Genomic DNA, 21,443 nt, shown 5'->3' on the forward strand with positions numbered 1-21,443 from the left:
TTAAGACCTGAAACTAGGAAAAATATCTATCACTAGTGTTATTCAACACACTACTAGAAGTTCTTGCTAGAGATATTAGGCAACTTTTAAAAAAAAAGTCAAGTTGGAAAAGAGGAAGTCAGATTATTTCTGCAGATGGCATGATTCTAAGCATAGAAAAACAAAAGGACTCAATAAAAACTTAGAATTTATAAAATAATTTGACAAGCTGGCCGGGTACAAAATCAGTGAATGTGAATCAGTGGCCATAATGCACACATGTAACTCCAGGGCTGAAAAAGTACTAGTCAGAACAGTCCCTTTTAAAATACTGAAAAAGAGCCCTAAATATCTTGGAACAAACCTAAGATGTGAAAGACCACTATGAGTAAAATTATAAAACATTAAAAAAATTAGACAGAAGCAGATATTGAAAGCTGGAGGAAATTTATCATGTACCTAAATCAGCAGAAGGAACATCATCAAAATGTCCTTAGTATCAAAAGTAATATACAAATTCAATGTGATCTCAATCAAAATCCCAACAACATTTTTCATAAAACTGGAAAAATGAGATAAAAATTAATCTGGATACCTGGTGGAACTTTTTTAAGTCTCAATTTTCAATACATCACAATTTTTATTTCTCTACCTTCATGTAATTTGCAAATTTAAGCTGTTGTCAGCTAGACTGTAGCTAGACTACAACTGGTATATAGTTCAAGAAATATTTATTTCAGTGGTCATTATGAGGAAAGCATTCATGTCAAGAGATAAAGAAAGGTGTTGACACGGTAGCATTGTAGGCTGATTCTTTGCCTGCTAGCCTGATATCCAGTATGGGAGCTAATTCATATACTGGCTTCTCCTTTTTTTTGGATTCAGTTCTCTGTTTATGACCTGGGAAAGCAGTGGGGTATGGTTCAAGACCTTAGGACACTGCACCCATGCGGAGGACTGGGAAGAAGCTCCTGGCCCCCTGCTTCAAAGATCAGCTTTGGCCATTTGGTGCATAATCAGCAGGTGCAAGACCTTGTCTGTCTGTCTGTCTCTCCTTTTCTCTATGTAAAATCTGCTGTTAAAATGAAAATAAATAAATCTAAATAAGAGCAAGAGTGAGAGATATTAGGACAATGCCTAGTCCACAGTAAATGACCAAATGTGACACTTACATTTTTTAATAAATGATAAAGAGTAGGGAACTTTTAGAAACAGTAAAAACAAACAGAAAACAACTGTTTCAAGATTTAATAAAATTGGTATTACTGCCATTCTCTAAGCATTTAATAAATCTGATTCCCTTAAGAATTTTCCAGAATGTGCATCTGCTGTGACTCTGACAAATGCTCTGTTAAATCCAGAAGAACGCTTTTTTTTTTTTTTTGAATTTTTGTTTAAGGGAGAATGAAGTCAGCCTGACCTGACTCATTCTTCCTAAACTCATCCTAGCACCTGCTGATTTCTGCCTCCAGTTCTCAGAGTTCACAAACCGGTTTCTTAATAATCTATTTTTCATGTTTAAAATTTACCTCAGTTCAAATGAATAAAGTGTATGTATGCCTTCTTATAGTCATTTTGAAAATGAAGCACTCCCACTATTTGTCTGCTGTATCACGACATCAACCGTACTTCCGGCGTTTTATTTCAAGATGAATGAAAACAGAACAGCAGTTTCAAAGACCAGTTTTCTGAGGCCTGGAATGTAGCTTTGCTTGGTCTAGCTGAGATTTTACTGTAATTCATGTAGCTATCCTTAATGAGAAACTTCTCTTATTGAGAATAGTGTTTTCAATCTTCTAGGTTAATGGTCATTCTCTTTATCATATAAGAAATATATGTACACATAATTATTTCTATATAAATATATTATGAAGTTTTACTAGTTAATAAAAGAGATGGCATTTGGTCCCAGATATTCACCTTTTTTGTCCAAAATCACTTTCATGTATTTATCTGTGCTTTCCCCCCTCTGCTATCCAAATTCAGCTTAATAATTTGATTATGCCTGAAAGCATGTAGATAAATATCCTTCCCGTAGTCTTATAAAAGTTACTCTAATTTAGTTTTTTTTTAAAGATTTATTTATTTTATTGGAAAGGCAGATACACAGAGAGAAGGAGAGACAGGGAGGAAGATCATCCTTCGGATGATTCACTCCCCAAGTGAGCACAATGGCCGGTGCTGTGCCAATCCGAAGCCAGGATCCAGAAACTCTTCCAAGTCTCCCATGCGGGTGTAAGGTCCCACAGCCTTGGGCCATCCTCAACTGCTTTCCCAGGCCACAAGCAGGGAGCTGGATGGGAAGTGGAGGTGCCAGGATTAGAACCAGCACCCACATGGGATCCCGACACATGCAAGGTGAGCACTCTAGCCGCTAGGCCACCGTGCTGGGCCTACTCTAATTTAGTCTTATAAGAATTCATCTTGTGGACACTTATATCTTTACAAATGTTCTAGCGATTAATGATTTCTGTTTGTTAATAGAACGGAGTAAATATTTTACTCATTAACAGTTTTTAGTTTCTTAGTGTTCTTTATGCACTACTTTTTTCAAACTTGTTTGAAATCTTCCTTGAGTCATAAAATCATACCTTAAGTGATTTGAAATCAAGGAGCTTATTAAACCAGAAAGGGCAAACGATGTTGCTAGGGCATTTCTGTTTCTGTTAGATGCCTCAGACAATTTGGAACTTTTTTTTCACATATAACCAATGTGAGACACCTTGCTAAGGAAAGAGAAAATAACATATCCAAAAAAGCCATATTTTAAGTCATCACAAGCGATAAGATGACTTTCTCCTGAACTGTAAACTGTGTGGTTTTCTCTTTAGGTGGCATGCAGTTCAGGATAATTGAAATTACCCTTTGTGCCTGACACGATAGCTTAGCGATTAAAGTTCTCACCTTGAACGTGACTGGGATTCCATATGGGCTCTGGTTCTAGTCCCAGCAGCTCCACTTCCCATCCAGCTCCCTGCTTGTGGCCTGGGAAAGCAGTCAAGGCCGGCCCAAAGCTTTGGGACCCGGGAGTAAGCTCCTGGCTCCTGGCTTCAGATTGGCTCAATTCCAGCCATTATGGCCACCTGGGGAGTGAACCATCAGATGGAAGATCTGCCTCTCTGTCTCTCATCCTCTCTGTATATCTGCCTTTCCAATTTCAAAAAAAAAAAAAATTCTTAAAAAAAGAAATTGCCCTTCAACTTTCTGCTGCTTTTCCCCACCTCCTCAGTATATAAATATGTGTGGGTAATTGCAACACGTTCTCATTACTTGAAGCTCTGGAATATGATCATTCATTTCTCTTTCATTTCTGTAGCTTCGGCTAAGTGTATATAAAGCAGGGACTATCAAGATATACTACTTACAAGTTGACTAAAAATAAAAGAAAAATAAGAATGCCATTTAGTTATGGTTTTCTTCTAGAAGTAGGAGCTAGTTTTCTGAATGAAAGTGAATGAGAATCACAGAAAACAAGGCATTTCAGTTTTGTCCATCTTCCCTTCCCAGTAGCCTTTCCTAAAGTTGATGCTCTTCTAAGAAGGGAATCGCTTTCGGGGTCTGGCATGATGTTTCGATGGCTGAGTTCTCAACTGGAATCCTATATGGGTGCTGGTTTATTTCCTGGCTTCTCTACTTTCCATCCTGCTCCCTTGTTATGGCCTGGGAAAAGAGTAGAGGTTGGCCTAAAGCCTTGGGACCCTGTCCCCAAGTAGGAGACCCAGAGGAAGCTTCTGGCTCATGGCTTCAGCTCAGATCTGTTGCAGATATTTGGGGAGTGAACCAGTGGATTGAAGGTCTTTCTCTCAATGTCTCCTCTCCATCAAAGTAATCTGATGTTACAATTAAAAACAAAACAACAAAGTGAAAACACACACACACAAACTTTCTTTTTGTATTGTGTAAACTCATGATTGTTCCACAGCCATTGTCCTGTTTTTCAGTGACAAAATCCTGATTTTTCTCTGCTATTCTCTCGTTCATACGAATGGGGATGTCTGCTCTTGGCCACAGAGAATGATGTAGGCAGATACACTTAATCCACTCTGGCCCATTTAGCACTCATACTCAATTGGAGTTACTGATAGAGAACAGAGAGGCTTCACTCCTTCTCGGGTAGTTATTGGAAAGACATGATGGAAGCCTGGAGAACTTGACACCATTTTGACCTTGAGAATTCTTAAAAGAAACCGCATAGAACCCATTGGGAACCAGGAGAATATTCCAACTCTCTTGTCCTTTCCAAGAGTAAACATCTGCACTCAGCTAGCCCCGAGGTCATTTATTTCTGAGACATTGTATCTACCTAAAGCATTAAAGCTTGTTTTTGCTTCAGGTTGTGAAGGTGAATGGTTTCTATGAAGAAAGGGAAACTGGTGCCTAATTCTTATTCTTTTAGATGTCCCTTCAATTCCCTCAGCATTTAAATGTGTGTCACTGATGGCCATCTGCCGTAATACGTGAAGTAAATATACATTTACTTAAGTTGCATTATTTACAAGGCAGAGTGGCAAAGAGAGAGATCATTCATGTGCTATCTTACTTCCCCAATGCCCTGAATCACCATGCCTGGGCGAGGCTAATCCAGCCCCCAGGAACTCTCTCATTTTCCTCAGAGACCTCAGGGGCCCATGTATGGGAGATCTTCTGTGGACTGCTGAGGTCCATTGACGGGAAGTTGGATCAGAAGCTCAGCAGCCAGACATGGAACCAGCACTGTGCCTTGGGGAGAGATGCCTCTTAATGTTAAGACAGCCAAGAATTAAGAATTACAACATCCAGAAGTATGATATTGTTTTCACATTTCTTGTTGTTTACCTCTAAATATATGCCTTTGTATCTTACAATATGTTCAAATGAATATTAAAAAGAATCAGACTCGGACCTTATAAAAACAATGAGTGGAAATTAAAGTTGTTGCTACTGTTATGAATAAAATAGTACATATTTGCAAGTCACTTTAGGTGTTGGTAACTGGCGATGCAGGCTGATCCTTCCCCTATAGTGCTGGCATACCATATGGGAACCAGGTCTAGTCCTAGCTGCTCCACTTTTGATCAATCTTCCTACTACTAGCTTAGGAAAGCAGTGAAAGACGGTCCAAGCCCTTGAGGCCTGCAGTGATGTCGGAAACCAGGAGGAGTGTCCAGGCTTCTCGCTTTAGACTGGCCTCTGTGACCAATTGGGGGGTGGATCAGAGAATGGAAGATCTCTCTGTATCTCTTCTTTTTCTTCTCTAATTCTGCCTTTCAAATAAAAAGAAATAAGTAAGTAAACTTTGATATTAGAATATTAAATTAAAATCATAATTGACTTGACCAATTGAATTAGTTTATTTGCTTGCCTTTTTTGCATTGAATCTTAATCTTTATCCAGTTGTTTATTAATTTTCTTAATGAAAACTATACTTTTTAGAGCTTTTACTATTGTTTGTTTGAAGTAGAAATCCAGGATTCAGCTTGTTTTAGTGTCTATTGTTTCTCTTTCCGTTTTAAATTTTATTTTTTCTTCACCTTCTTTCTTCTATGAAACCTAGCTGAAGAATTATTATCTTTCACAGAGCCATCCTTACATTTGTGTTGCATATGAAAAGAAACATGCACCTTTTAAAAACTGGTACTGAAACTGTAGCAGTTTTCCTATTCAGTTCCCTTAATTCTCTGCAATTTGGGTGTCAATGAGTTGTTATCATATACAAAACATTGGGGCCCTTGAGATGTCTTGAAATGAAAATAATTTGTACACATTATGTTAATTAATAGGATATTCAAGGTGTGACACAGATCCTTTACAATAGAGTGAAGATAACTTTAATTGGGAACACAAAGCCAGACCTGGTCTATCCTTCAGAGGCACATGTTATTTTTCAGGATTTATTCACACGAGGCAGCCCATGTTAATAACTAGTATTTGCCATTACAACACAAAATAATGAAATAGTATCAACTGCTAGGCAAACCCTCTGAGCACTAAATATTGTACTCAAAGTGAAAGTATACCATTTTTCATATCCTAAGGCAGTTTGTAAAATTGATCAAAAAGTAAGGAAATATGAAGAAGCCCGTGTCTTAATGCATATAATCCAATCATTTTATGCAAGTTGTGGTGGCAAATCAAGTTCAGAAAAATGTACGTGCAAAGAATATAAAAGGAAAAAAAACATGTTGAAATGGATAGGGAAGAAAATCCAAGGATAGTTTGGGATTTCTTGTTTAGTTAGATGTCCCTAATTGCAGTCCCCTGTGGGAACGATGAATTCGGATGCTAATCCAGAGGAAGAGGAACACAGGAACATCTTGTCTTTCTTCCCAACCTGTGTTAGGGTTACTCTGATGAGCCACACCAGTCTCCTCCAAAACCACGCGGAGTTAAGCCCCCAGTGCCTCAGAGAACCGTATGCTGACAGCCCTTAACTGTGAATCCTCTCCAGAAATTGTCCTGGTGTAGCCCGTATTCCATGACAAGGTGATTGCTGAGACTCGAGGTGTAGATTCGTTGATATACTGCAGGCTAACTCTGCAGGGGTGTTTTTACTTCCTTGTGCGGACAGCTGTGCTGTGGCATTATTGAAACTTGTATCTACATGCTTCTACTTAGCTCTCGCTGCTTCCCATCCACAAGTGAGATCATTTTGTCCCTAACCACTTCTTCTGTTTCATTTCCTGCCACTTGTATCTTCCCTCAAACTATACACGCTGCATTTTTTTTTTTTTTAATTCCTGGAACTCATCAAACTCTTGGAAGACAATAGCTTTTGAAAATGTCTTCCTTTCACTGAAATGTACCTTTGCCATTTCATTTCTAGTTATCATTCACGGTTGATCTGGAATGTCATATATCTTTTTTTCCCAACATACCTTACTATAACATTTCTGTGTTTATCAAAAACACAAACTGAATTTGACTCTCTTAAGGTTTCTCTTGGGATCTAGCCCTACGTTCATGAACTTGTATTTACTTTGATCAGACAGCAAAGTGCACCCGAATTTTTCAGTAGATAAGCTATGTACTTATAGATGTGTGTGTGTGTGTGTGTGGTGAAGCCAGTCCCCATGAGTTTCATGCCCGTTAAGGACTGTGTATGCATGAATTAGCATTGGGACTTCAGCACTTAGCCTTTGACTTGACGATATAGTAGGTACAGATAAAAATGACAAAAATTTTTTCTTTCTTAATTTTCTACTTCACTGTTCATATTCCTATCAAAAATGTTTTCTCTTCCCTTTCCTCACTGAGATATACACACGGAGAGATGCACAGGGACAGATCAAATCTTTTCAATCAAGGTTCATATTGGCCTTTGTCTTCTGAGGAGACAGTGTCTTTCTGTTTTGCTCTTTCAGTTTGAAAGCAGAGATTCTACATGAGAAGTTTCCGGCGTGCCTGAGTTTTCAGTGGCTTTCAGTTTGGGTAATAGGTATGAATACCGCATTTCTTTTGCAATGGTGCGGCAATAATATATACCCCGAGCATATTCCTTGTATTCTCCAGCTATTTTTTTCCTAGGATAGACCAACTAAGTTCTTACAAGCAATAAGTTTTCCCTTTCTAGGCTGAATATTTCTTAAAAGAAATAATAATGATGAATGATGGTGGATGCTCAGTTTTTGAAAATATTTTTATTTCTTTGTATTTTCACTTCATTGAGAATTCTCTATTTAGTGTAAGTTAAAATGTTAGCAATCTGGGGAAAAAAGATAGGCTAACTGAATTTGGCTTCTTTCAGTCATTCAGGAAATGACAAAATGCTCAACCTTTTGAGAGAATTTTAACTTTTTTGTTCCTGTATTCAACGCTGACACTGGTAAGAATGAATCATTAAATGTGAGAAGAAGGTTAAAAGGAAAGATGTTTAACTGACTATCCTTTCACAGTGCTACATTTAGAATAACTATTTTCTGAATATATAAAATTTTGTGACTGGGATGGAATATAAAGGGATGGAGAAGAGAAGTTTCTTTGGTACTTAATGGGATGGAAAACTTAAAGTGAAGTAATGAACTTTATTATATAGCAAGAATCAAACTCAACATGTAAGAAGTTACTACTTGATTCTCCTGATAACTTTGTGAACTTTGTATAAAGTAATAAACTTAATCATAAAGAAATCCTGCAAACAAGGTAGTCAATTAATTAGTTTATGTTCCCAAAGATTCCTTTTGGAGAAAAATAAAAAGCTCAAAGTCTATCCAGTTTTATATATATATATATATATGTCACTGGATAGTTATATAGTTATATAGTTATATAGTTATATATGTATATATATAACTATACATATTTCTACATATTGATATAGATAGCTATATAGTTATATTACTAATTAATATAATAATAAATATATTTTTAAAAATATATTATGAATATATTATAAAACAAACATATTACTAGTTAATATGCAATTTATATTTATTGTTCATGTTGTTGATTCTGATATATGAACCCACATTAATATATTTTAACTAGACACTGGACAATGATACTTGGGGAGATTTATTATTTCAAGAAATATTTTTGAGTACTTAGAAAATATGAGAATAAATGCTTTGGAATACAATATTCTAAATAGATATTGAATTCTTGTGGGGTCAGTTTCTTGAGAAACATGCAAGTATAGAAGCACAATTTCATTTTGGAAAATTAGGTAAGTAGCAATCCAGATAAGCAGCATAAGCTTGAAGAATGTGTACCAGAGGCATGTGAACCAATTAGGAAAGTAACAGAAGTCTTGCTTAGTGAAGGAGTCGTTGAGAAATGAGATGAAGGCTGATATGTTAATTAGCTGAAGATGGAGTTTCTGAAGAAATTAATTTTAAATTTTGTTTTTTGATTTTGTTAATGAAAAATAAATATAACTAACTGATTGGTAACTTTTCCACTGCCTGAAACATTCTCATCCTAAAGAATTATGTTTTGTAATCCTTAAACAAGAAATGTTATGTAATGGTAGAAGGATACCATCTAGATTGTGGGAACATGGTGATAAATAAGAAAGATAAAATTCCTCATTTGTGGAACTTCTTGAAGTCAAAAAAGAAATCAAACAATCAGTAATTTACCTAATGTATTTAACCTTCACAGGAAAAAAAAATTGTGGAGTCTTAAAAAGGGACTACATCCACAGAGGCTGTGTGTTTGTGTGTGTATGTGTCTGTGTGTATTATGTGTGTTTATATATTTGGGATGTGTATGCAATACATTTAGATTATTCAGGATGCTTATAAATAACACGGAGCAAGAAATCTGAAAACAGAACTATTTGTCAGAAAATCTCAGTGGAGAATGGTTCATATGGCAAGTAAACAAGGGCTGAACACTCATTGTAAGAGCCCTGGATCAGACCCTTCATTATGAAATGTCAGTGTGGTTGGAACATGATGACTCTATATGCCTTGTTGCTGTGGTAAAGAGCTAGGTTTTATTTATTTTAAAATGTGAAGTGTTTGGAAGATTTCAGCTAAGAAAAAGGAAAAAGAAGAAGGCAAGAAGTTCTTGTACTAGTCTGAATGCAAACTTGCAGTGCTGCAGTGCTGTCAGGGTTGTGGCTGGTGAGACAAAGCGAAAGGTGGACAGATTTGGGGCATGCTCATATTAAACATAGACACTCATTGATGATTTGGCCTTTGGAAGAGAGAAGAAAAAAATTAATCAGAATTCCCAGGTTTTGTGCTGGTCATCTGATTTAGTAATAGGTTCATGAACCAACATTGAATTTTATTTTACTTATCTGTGCCATGTAAGAAGCCCTATGTAACAGAGATACAAAGAGAAAAAGAAAGTACCTGTTCTACCAAATTTGCATTTAAAATAAATGCAATATAGAATAGAAATACTTTGAAAGGAAATCCAACAGATCGTGCTAAATGCAATGAGGAGAATAGAACTATGGTGGTAGAAACGACACTTAAGAGCTCAGTCAAGGAAGGTGAAGCCATAGGCACAACATGAAGGAGTAGGAGCATTCAGTGCTTGAAAAGTGCTTGAATTTTAACCAATATTTACATGTTTTTCTACTTAAGATTATATGGTTCTGCTAAAACTAGCAGTCTTTATTTTTCTTTAATTCTTGAGACCAAAATCACCTATTTTCAATACAGACCCATGCTTTGATGTTTCTTTTCAAGGGATTTTTATTTCCTTCCACATTCTGAACTAAAACAAAATTACACCAAATTGTAACATTGTAAAAATAGAAAACACAGAATATGAAATTTCCAACCACTTCATTATTCTCCCTCTGACTTATATCGAGTCAACAGAGTTAGGTAAGAATCCATATATCCATTGATATACTCTCTGTTTTCCTTTTTCAAACAAAGTGAGACAATGTTAAATGTATTCCTCTGGAGTCTGTGGATCCTTGATTACTATTTTTGCTTTGATTACTGTTTTTCAGGTTACATGTTGGGTAGCTGTCCCTGAAATGCATATGTTATTTTCATGATTTTATTTTACTTTATTTTTATTTCATAGCCTTTATTATTATTATTATTATCATTTTATGATTCAGTTCCATAGGCCCTGGGATTTCCCATATTCCCATCCCAATTCCCTTCCCTCCCTCACTGAGTTCCCCTGTATTATTACTATACTATAATTCTTTATAAACAGTCATATGTCCATCATATGGGCATGGACGATGCCAGAGTCCAGCATTCTATTGTCAAGATATAATAAACAGTTTCACTGGGAGTCCAGCTTTGGTCCGGATGTAGAGATGTATACTGCATTATATCCTTACATCTTGATATGACAGTTTCCATTACACAGTTACTGTACATCCCCTTAAATGAAAAATCACAATACAAAATCAGCAACAGGAAGAAAAATAGAAATTTACAATGCCATGAAGTTTAATAACATACTAGATATGATAGTTTTCATTACACAGTTACTATACGTCCCCTTAAATGAAAAGCCACAACAAAATCAACAACAGGAAGAAAAAAGAAATTAACAATGCCATGAAGTTAAATAACATGATGCTGAAGAAATGAAAAAGAAAATCAAGAACCTTCTTGCAGGAAATGATGCTACTGTATAGTCTATTTCATGAGATAGTTTCTGCTAATCTTTGTTGGCAAGATGTGTCTTCTGTAGGCAATAAATATATGGATTTTGCTTCTTTTTTAAAAAAAGCAGTTCACATTGTGGGTCACTCCAACTAGGCTGCAGCTACCACTGGTGTATTTGAGGGCCGAGTGTGTGCTGGGCAGAATCAGGCTGGACTGCAACACCCATTTGTTCCAGTGGAAGAAAGGACTGGAACCGGAACCGACCCAGCAATTGCAACAACCAGCTGATTGGGGCGATGGACTGTACCAGGCCCCATACTTCCAAGCATACACAAGAACCCATTGTGGGTTCATCTCAGACAGAGATCTTTAGGGATCCCCTCAATCAAACTGCCCAACTCTGATCCCTAACCATGAAAAGACAGAGGACAGAACAAATCAATCAACTACCCCAGGCATATGTTGGAAGAGTGAAAAACAGGGCAAACGGAGACTCTAAGATGGACTATGTCAACCAGTGGATTCTGCAGCGATTTCTTTGTGCTTGGAATGGCTAGATTGATAGCAATTCATAACTGCCGAACCATCAAAACCACTTAAGCAAGACTCTTGAAGCATGCCCCACTTCGGGGTCCTGGGATGGGTGGGAAACTGGGTGGGTCTCTCCCTTTACCTCCCCCTCTACTCCAGATATAGGAAAAACAAAAAGTGGAAAGGATAGTCTTACCCACTTTCCCGTAGCTCCTGAATCCTCACGCCCCAATTAACTCTGTAAAGATTGTCAAAAATAAAACTTAAAAAACAGCAAAAAATTCAGTTCACTAATCTGTGACATTTGATTGATGAGTTTAAGCCGTTTACATTAAGGGTTAATATGAATGGGTAGTAATTTGGTCCTGTCATTTTAGCAATGGGTTGTTAATTGATTTAGTCTACTGGTTGTTATTTTACTATGATGATCACATTTGCCATTTCTTTTTCAATTCAGAATATCTTAAAGTATCATTTGTTGGGCAGGTTTGGAAGAGGCATACTCTTAACTTTTCTTCACTGTGAAATAATTTTATTTCATTTTCAAAGGCAAAGGAAAGTTTTGCTGGGTACGTAATCCTGGGCCAACAAAATTTTTGCTTTTAGAAACTGGAATATGTCACTCCATTCTCTTCTGGCCTGTAGGGTTTCCTGCAAGAAGTCACCTGTGAGTTTAATTGGCATTCCTTTATATGTCAGTTGATTTTTTTTTCCCATGCACATCTAAGGATTTTTTCCTTCTGTTTGATTGAAGAGAGCTTAATTATCATGTGTTGTGGTGAAGATCGCTTTTAATCAAGCCTGTTGGAAGTTCTGTGCCCCTCCTGGATCGTGTTTCCCAATTCTTTCTCTAGATTAGGGAAATTTCCCCTTATTATTTCATTGAATACACCTTTAAACCCAGTTTCTCTTTCTGAACCTTCTGGGACTCACATAACTCTTGTATTTGGTCTTTTAATAGTGTCTTTCAATTCTTGAATCCTTTCTTTGGCCTGATCCAGCTCTGTTTGCAGCTTTTTGTTTGTTTCGTCCTGGTGACATGACATGTCTTCTAATTCTGAGATTCTTTCTTCTGCCTCCTTCATTCTACTTTGGAGACTCCCCACTGTACTTTTGGTTTGCTCCACTGTATTCTTCATGTGTGATATATCAGCTTTCATTTGATTCACTGCTATTACTTGCTGTGTAACATATTCCTTGAATTCCTTGAATGCCTGCTTCATGTGCTTCTCATTGTTGATAAGAAGCTTTATAGTAAGTATTTTAAATTCTGTAACCTCATTTTCTCAATGTCTTCCTCAGCTAACTCTGAGGTTGGCAAAGGGTTTTGCTGCTTTGCAGGGGAGTCTTCAGTAATATTCATTGTGCCACTGTCTCTTTTGCTCTTGGTCATTGTATTTCTGGTTGTCAAATTCTTCTCCTTGGGCCAGCCTTCTAAGCTCTGCCACCCACAGGTCTACAGTTCAGTTTTACTTATTGTGGTTGGTACCTGGTACTTTCTTTGCAGTCACTTGTGCCACTCCCTCCAGCGAGTTCCAGGTCTGGGTTCTTATGTTATACTTCCACCATAATCTCCGCAGCCTCAACTCCTGACTCATCACTCTCAATCTCCTATAATACCGTGCTGAGGCTGCACCACTGTCTGTACAACTTTTCTCCTACTTCTGGTTGGAGCAGGTCCCAGGATTAGGGAGACACCAGGTGTCTTATACTGCTAAGTTGTTGATGCTGATCTTGCCAGAACCTGTTGGCTGTTAGGTCTGAGGGTCACACGGACCTACTTTGACCTTGCTGCTTGTGGAGTTCTGGCTGCCGGTGGAGTTTAGATCATGGCTCGCTAAATGCCACTGGGGTATCAGTCACTGCAACACCACACCTACGAGTCTGCTGCTTTCCTGTGTCTATCAGTTAGTGAATGTGTTCAAAGATACAGGATCATAAGGATGTGGTTATGGTCATCCTAGGATGCTGCTCAAAGTTAGCCAGCAGCTTTCTGCCCTGGGAAAGCTGAGAGTCAGAGTGCCAGAGTCATGGAAGCACACCACCAAGAGAACTTTCATGATTTTAATAGTCATGTCATATTCTGTTCAGAAATCCTCTTTGTTATTTAAAACACTGTATCTAAGCATATTTTGGATCTTTTCATTCTTCACCAATATTACTGCAATTAATGATAAATTAATGACTATTACAGAGTATTTGTAAAGAATATAGTGTAACTAGGGGCCCAGCGTGTTGGTTCCATGGCTAAATACTTGCCTTGCATGCACTGGGATAGCATATGGGCAGTGGTTCATATCCCAGCTGCTCCACTTCCCATCCAGCTCCCTGCCTGTGGCCTGAGGAAACAGGAGAGAATGGATCAAAGCCTTCAGACCCTATGCCCTCATTGGAGACTCAGAGGAATCTTCAGGCTGCTGGCATAGTATAAAACTCAGCTGTAATTTGCAGCCACTTAGAGAGTGAACCAGTGAATGAAAGATCTATGTCTCTGTATCTGCTTTTCTATATATGTGTATCCACTGAAAATAAATCCTAAAAAAAAGTATAGTGAAGTGAGTGGATCAAATAATTTCCAGATTTTAAATTTAGTATTTCATTATAGCATTCTAAACCATTTGTAACATTCTCATATTTCTTGCATAAAGTGTAAAACACAAATATTGATATTTTTATGATTTCAGATAAGCCTAGATTTGGTACTTCTTTGGGACTTCTTCCTGTAACTATGTTTTATATGTCAAAAGATGTATGATTTCAGTGTACACATACTGATGCTTAAGGTCATCAGCTATATACCTGTAAAACCAGTGTCACTTTCAAGGCTGTAGACAAAGCCCTCATCTCCCCAAAGTTTCACACTTCAGTCTTTATTATTATTAAGGTTTCTTTTATTTGTTTGTTTCTGTTTAGACATGTAACAGGGTATATACTATCTTAACAGTTTAAAATGTACATGGAGTAATGTAAGCTATACGAAATGTATTGCAGAGTTGATCTCCAGGACTTTTCTTTCATAATTCCAAGTTTGTATGTTGAACTACCACCTGCCTGTTTCTTCACTTCCCCAGTGTGTGCTAATCAGTTTTACATCCTACTTTTATATGCTTGCCTATTTTATATTTCACATATAAACTAAATCACTCAGTGTTTGTATTTTTTCAGTTTTCAGTCATTCACTCCAGTTGCATTTATGCTGTCTAAACAACAGGAATTCTTACTTTTTAAAGGCTGAATGATATTCCAAACTGCATATGTTATATATTTTTTTATCTATACATATATCAGCAGATATTTAGGTTTCTTCTGCATCTTGTATATTGTGAAAAAAATATGGGAATACAGCTATATCCATGACATCACTTGATATACACGGGGAAGTGGCATTGCTGTATCATATGATGGCTGTCGTTTTCATTCCTGAGGAACTTCTATATTGTTCTTCTCTTCAGTTAGCATTTCTTTTTTTCAAGTTTTATTAATTTCTATTGGAAAGTCATAATTACAGAAAAAAAAAAAAGAGACAGAGAGGAAGATCTTCCATCTGCTGGTTCACTCCACAAGAGATTGCAATGGCCAGAGGTGAGCTGATTCAAAGCCAGGTGCCAGGAGCCTCCTCCTGGTCTCCCACATGGATACAGGGTCCTAAGGCTTTGGGCCATCATCAACTGCTTTCCCAGGCCACAAGCAGATATATGGATGGGAAATGGAGCAGCTAGGAAATGAACCAACACCCATATGGGATCCTGGGAGTGCAAGGCAAGGACTTTAGCAACTAAGCTACCACCCCAGCCCCAATTAGCATTTATTTATGACTAAAATTTGGAAAGTTTTCTATTTCTAGAAATGTATTGCATCTTTTTGCTTATTTATAAAGGAAAATAAGATGCAAACTCTGTATTTATTCTACCTGTAGTCAAACTATGGAATGGTAGACCTCCAGAACTTTCTGTCTATGTCTGATTTACTACGTATTATTCAGTTTTTGTGGTTTCTATCTCTGGTCTTCCCAAATCTCGAAACTAGTGGTACATTTTTAATTTAGATTTTAATTTAATATAATTTTTTTTTTGGTAAGCACACCTGACAAGGTTATACTTGGCAGTCACCTAATTCAGAACAGAGGGCCTGGGAAGCATTCAGATTGTTTTTCACAGTTATGAGCATGATTTTTTCTGCCATTACCCTTGTAATTACTACAATAGCACCTTTTTTAGACTGCACAGGTGAGATAATGCAATACTTATTTTCTGGTTACTTCTTTTTAATGATTTGATTCAAACTATACCACATATTGCAAGTTTTAATGTTACATAGAAAACTACTTTTTATTCTTAATAAAAATTGCAAGTTTTTTAAAACATGATTATAATGTGCTTTATGCTTTAACCACATATTATCCTATTTAGAATATAGAAGCAGTTCTGACTCAGAGTCTAAACAAACTCAAACTTAAGTAACTTACTTTGTTTTTTTTTTTTTTCAGAAAAGCTGATAAACATTTAAGGAGAATAACTAGTGCTATTTAGAAAATATGCATTTGTGTTAGTTTTTTTCCACAAAGCAATTTTTTTGCTTTTTTGTAAAGAACATCTATAATAATCTTTCATTGTGTCAATGGCTAAAGCAGAAACCATTAGAGAAGTGAAATTATTAACAGTGATATTGAACCATTCATATACATTAAAATGAGCATTCATGTTTGTGTGCTTTTATAAATAAATCATTGAGCAATTGCTTCAGTATAGTATATATCACTTTCTCACACAAGAATCTCAACTAAAATGTACAGAAAGTAAGAGATGCAGAAATTCCCATTATAAATTTCCAGAAGAAACTGTAAAAACCAATAATAAAATAAAGGATATTTATGTGAATTCAGAGAATTATGTTAATACCACTTAGGATTTATATTAATTATGAAAATTAAAACATTAATTTTATGTTAGAGAAGTATGGCAGCGCATGTATTTAATTTTGCAAAAACTTTGCTTATTTATTGGCTTAAATGAGTTTAAGAGAAATCTTCCATTCTTTGGTTCACTCTCTGAATATTTGCCATTATCTGGGTTGGGCCAGGCCAAGGTCAGCAGTTAGAAACTCTCCAACTTATTGCATGAACAACGGTCCAGGTACTTGAGGCATCAGCCACTGTCATCCACAAACAGGTTAATTTCAAGGTAGATCAGTAGCTGAAATACTGACACTTGGTAAAAGATGTGCTATTGAGTCCCAACACTATTTTATTCCAGAGCCCTGCTAACTTTTCTGGAAGAGTGGGTTATAGATCAAGAAGTTGAGTCCCTGTGACCCACATTGAGGACCCAGATGTGGTACCTGACTCCTTCCTTTGTAATAGCCCTGTTCTGGCCATGGCAGATTGTACTCTGTCGCTTTGACTAGATCCAACAAATGAAAGAAAGAATCAATCTCTCTCTCTCCATCCTTCCATCCCTTCCTTTCCTTCTCTTCCTCCCTCCCTCTATCCACTTTCTTTGTGTGTGTATGTGTGTGTGTGTGTGTATTTTCCTTTCAAATAAATCAAAATGAATGTTAGCATCTCTATACAATTAACAGGAAAACAATATATGACATCATGAGAATACATGCTTTTTGTATTTTCCAATTTGCATAATTTCAGTCTAATAATGGGACAACATCAAATGAGTCCTTAGATTATGAAACATTCTACAAATTAGCTAAATTTTCTTACAATTGTATTGCTAAAAAATGTATTATATTAATTCAAAAAGCAGAGTGGTGGAAAGAAAGGGTGGGATGGACAGATCTTTAACGTTCTGGTTTACTTTCCAAACATCTAGAACAACACGAGGTAGAACACTCAGAAGTTAGGGACTAAGAATCTCATGTGGTTTTTCTATGTAGATGCTAGGGACCTAAATATCTGTGCTATCATCTGCTGTATATCAGGGACAGTAGAAGGAAACTGGATTGGAAGTGATGCAGCCAGGAATTGCATCGAGCACCTTGATATATGATGTGAGATCCAAGCAGTAGCTAAACCAGCTGTGCCAAAGTGTTACATTCTATAGCAGCTATTTAAAAAAAATGAATATCAAAATGAAACTGGATGAAGAAATTAGAAAAATAACTAATAGATTTCATAAAATGCATATTAATCAGTTATTTTATAAATTGATAAAATTAACTCAACTATATCCTAGAAAGTTCAATCAAAATGAGACAGGCATAACCTGCCAGGATGTTTTAAAGATTTATTCCTGTAAAAATAAATTTAAAATGTAAGAATTACAAAATGAGGAGACAAGAGGGAGAGATGGAGAGATGAAAGAAATATGGAGATCTGCCATACTCTGGGTAACTTCTCATATGTCCAAACAGCCAAACTTGAACCAGGATAGAGTAAGAAATCAGAAAATCCATTCTAATCTCCCACAAGGTGGCAGGGGCTCAAGTTCTTGAACTATCTTGCAGTTTCTTCTGTGCTAATTAGCAAAAAAATGGATTGGGTGTACCTACTGCAGTGCAACATTATTCCCAAATAGATGTTTTTTTTTAAAATATGGGATGTTATTGCCTGATAAAGTTGTATTTATCCTAAGGATGTGAGGTTAGTGAAGTATTTGGAAGTCATTACTAGTGACCATAATATGTGAATAGCACCATGGTAAAATAATATAATTTTATTTCACTTTAAACTTATTTATTTTTATTTGAAAGTCAGAATTGCAGTAACAGGAAGAATGCGATCTTCTATCTACTGCGTTACTCCCCAATGACCACAATGGGGGAAGCTGAGCCAAAACATAGTCCAGAGCCAGGAGCTTCTTCAGGGTTTCTAACATGGGTAAAGGGGCCCAGATTTGGAGCCATCTTCTGCTGCTTTCCCACAGTTATTAGGAGGGATCTTGTTTGAAAGTGGGGTAGCCAGAACAGAAACTGGTGCCTAAGTGGGACGCTGGTTCTACCAATAGGTGATTGGCTTACTATGCTACCACACTGTTCCCATAAATGATAATTGCTTTAAAATTTGCACAAGAGGGAGTAAACAAATTAGCAATATATTTATGATTGAGAACATTAAAAAGTGAAGACTGAGAATGCTTTCTATATGATGCATAACTTTCAGCAAAATCTAACTTAATAGGTACTGAAGCATTATACCTTAAAATCAGAATGGAGAAAGGAAATACTTATTATAAACATTTACATGCAACATAGTACTACATATCTAAACAAGTGTCATAATGCAGGTAAGTGAGTCATAAATCTTTTACTTGTAGTCCTGATTCTGTACTTAAAACAGGGGACCAGCTTCCTGGCATAGTAGGATGAGCTCCTGCCTATGGCAACAGTATCCCATATGGGCATCATTAATCTCCTAGTTGCTGCACTTCCATTCCAGCTCCCTGCTTATGATCTGGGAAAGCAGCAGAGAATGGCTCGAGTACTTGAGTTCCTGCACCAGAGTGGGATACCTGAAAGAAACTTCTGGATCCTGGCTTCAGAATGCCTCTATTCTAGGTGATAATTGCAGCCATTTGGGGATTGTGAAACAGAAGTGGAAGATCTCTCTCGCTCTCTCTCGCTCTCTGTCTCACTCTCTTTCATTCTCTCTTTCTCTCTCTCCTCTCTGTAACTGTGCCTTTCAAATAAAAAAGGGTAAAAACAGATTTACAACAGTTAGAAAACATTCTACAGATACAATAGAAATGACAAAGTATTTTATAAACAGTATTGCTTACAAGAGCAATGTAAAATATTCTAAATATCAGAATTATATTTTGAAATGAAAATTAAATCTCATTGTAATTAACATACAAATTATTAACATGCAGTAATTAAAGCCATGTATGCAAATCCCTTACACAGAAATCTATAAAGCATGATTTAAATATGCAGAAGTTCTAAATAAATGGATGGGAAATTATATCAAATATGTCATATTTAAATTGACAGAAATGAAACAGTTTATCCACATTGATTCAATACAGGTTCAATTAACCTTTAAACTATTTCACAAAAATTGAAGTACACTTATTAAAATTATATAGCAATGCAAATTAGCAAGAATAACTAATATCAGTCTTTAAGAAGAAAATTATGAGCATAGATGAACATACTCCAAGATAAAAATGTATTATTGCGCAGGCTGATGTATGGTGTAGCAAGTAAAGCCATTGCTCATGATGCTGGCACCCCGCATGGGAGCAGGCTGCTATCCTATCCCAACTTCTCCCCTTCCAATCCAGCTCCCTGCTGAATTGGCCTCAGAAAACCAGTAGAAGTTAGCACAAATGCCTGGACTCTTGTCACCCATGTGGGAGAGCCAAAAGAAGCTCCTGATTTCAGCTGGGCCCACCCTTAACCATTGCAGCTATATCTCTTTCAAGTAAATCTTTTAAACATATAACGTCATAAGCCTCCTACTACTAAGAAAAGAATATCACACTTATGCAAAGATGAAAAATTGATTTATGGCAAAATTTGTACTATAATTACTAGGGTGTTCATTTTGGCAGCGCATGCACTAAATGTGGAATGATACAGAGAAAATTAGCAAGGCCCCTATGCACTGATGCCATTTAATATTAGTAGGGAAATAATTCAAACTTTTTTGATTTTCTTTCCTGTATGTATCTATAGGAAAGCCAAACCAGAATTTAAAAACCTTGACATGTGTCTTATAATCTTTTTTTAAAAATAGGTTTTTTTCCAGTGATTATATGTATAAATCTGAAATCTGAGTACCTGAAGGAAAGAAAAAAAAAAGCAGGAAGAACTTAAGTTCACCAGCTCATGAATTATGACGCAAATTCCTTTCAATGTCCACTGAATGGAAAGATCCTTAGGTCACATTGGGAAAAGAGAACACCATGTCACAGAGCAATGTACCTTGCTGGATTCTGTTTCTCTATTAAAAGAAATTAGCAGCAAAGACATGTAAGCCTAACTGTGCATTCTTGTGATTGCTTTATATTTATAGATGTAAAGGACAATGTCTTTTTATGGAAATAAGCATCAAAACAATTATAATAAAGGTTATGGAGGTTTAAAGAAAGGAAGGAAGTTGTGAGGACACTCGCTTTTCCCTATTGTTGAAGATTGTATCAGATTTTCTTTTTTGAACATAAAGAATATTTTTCTGCATTACTTGAATGATTAAATGGGAGAAGTAGAAAAACAGCCAGGATAAATGTGATTCATATTTTTTATTGTAATGTCCTTGTTTAACAATAATATCCTGTTCTCATATACTAAAGAGGTTAGCATTTGCAAATACTTAGCTCTCCAATAATGCAAGAGATGCTGGGGTGATAAATGAAGGACTACTTATTGGCAGTCTTAGTGAAACTAAACAGGAAATGCCAGGGCACATAGCTAAGTGTAAAAAAAAAAAAAAAAGAATAGAGAAACAGACACAATCAACATTTTCAGACCCTTATTATATATTTTTTTCTAATATTTTTTTTATAATTATTTTTTTTCTCTAAGGGACTCGTTAGGAATGAAATGATTTTGTACAACCAGGAGACTCTTTTACAAAGCTGTGCTAGAATGCTAAATGTGGATTTTGATGATTTCCTAAAGAATTGTGAAAGCCAAGGCACGTTTAGCTGAGCATCCAGTATGTATATTTTAATTACATTAAGTGAGATCTCTGAACATCTGACATCTGTTTACTAGTAAACATTTAATTAAAGTATTTGAACATAACAAAATTAAATGGAATGTTTAAAAGAAGTGATTAGAATTCTGTTCAAAATGCAGTTCACAAACTCAGAGGAAAATGATAGAATCTGTTGTAGCAGACAGGAGAGATCATTTGCTTTCTATTTTCCTTCATCACACGGTCTCACTAATTGTTCTCTGCTTTTTCTTTCTACCTCTCCCTAAATAATGACATGTTGTTTATCAGGTCCTCTGTCTGATGAAGTT

At 36.3% G+C, this 21,443-nt stretch overlaps 1 non-coding gene across 1 annotated transcript; it reads left to right on the top strand.

Moving 5' to 3' along the window:
- Positions 1–20,010: 20,010 nt before the first annotated feature.
- Positions 20,011–20,121, top strand: LOC121156591. The gene has a single exon (XR_005883894.1). It is a non-coding gene; the product is annotated as a U6 spliceosomal RNA (small nuclear RNA).
- The last annotated feature ends 1,322 nt before the right edge of the window (positions 20,122–21,443 follow it).

This window comes from Ochotona curzoniae, unplaced genomic scaffold (genome assembly GCF_017591425.1).
Source record: "Ochotona curzoniae isolate NIBS_2020 unplaced genomic scaffold, NIBS_Ocur_1.0 contig_3432, whole genome shotgun sequence".
Classification (NCBI taxonomy): Eukaryota; Metazoa; Chordata; class Mammalia; order Lagomorpha; family Ochotonidae; genus Ochotona; species Ochotona curzoniae.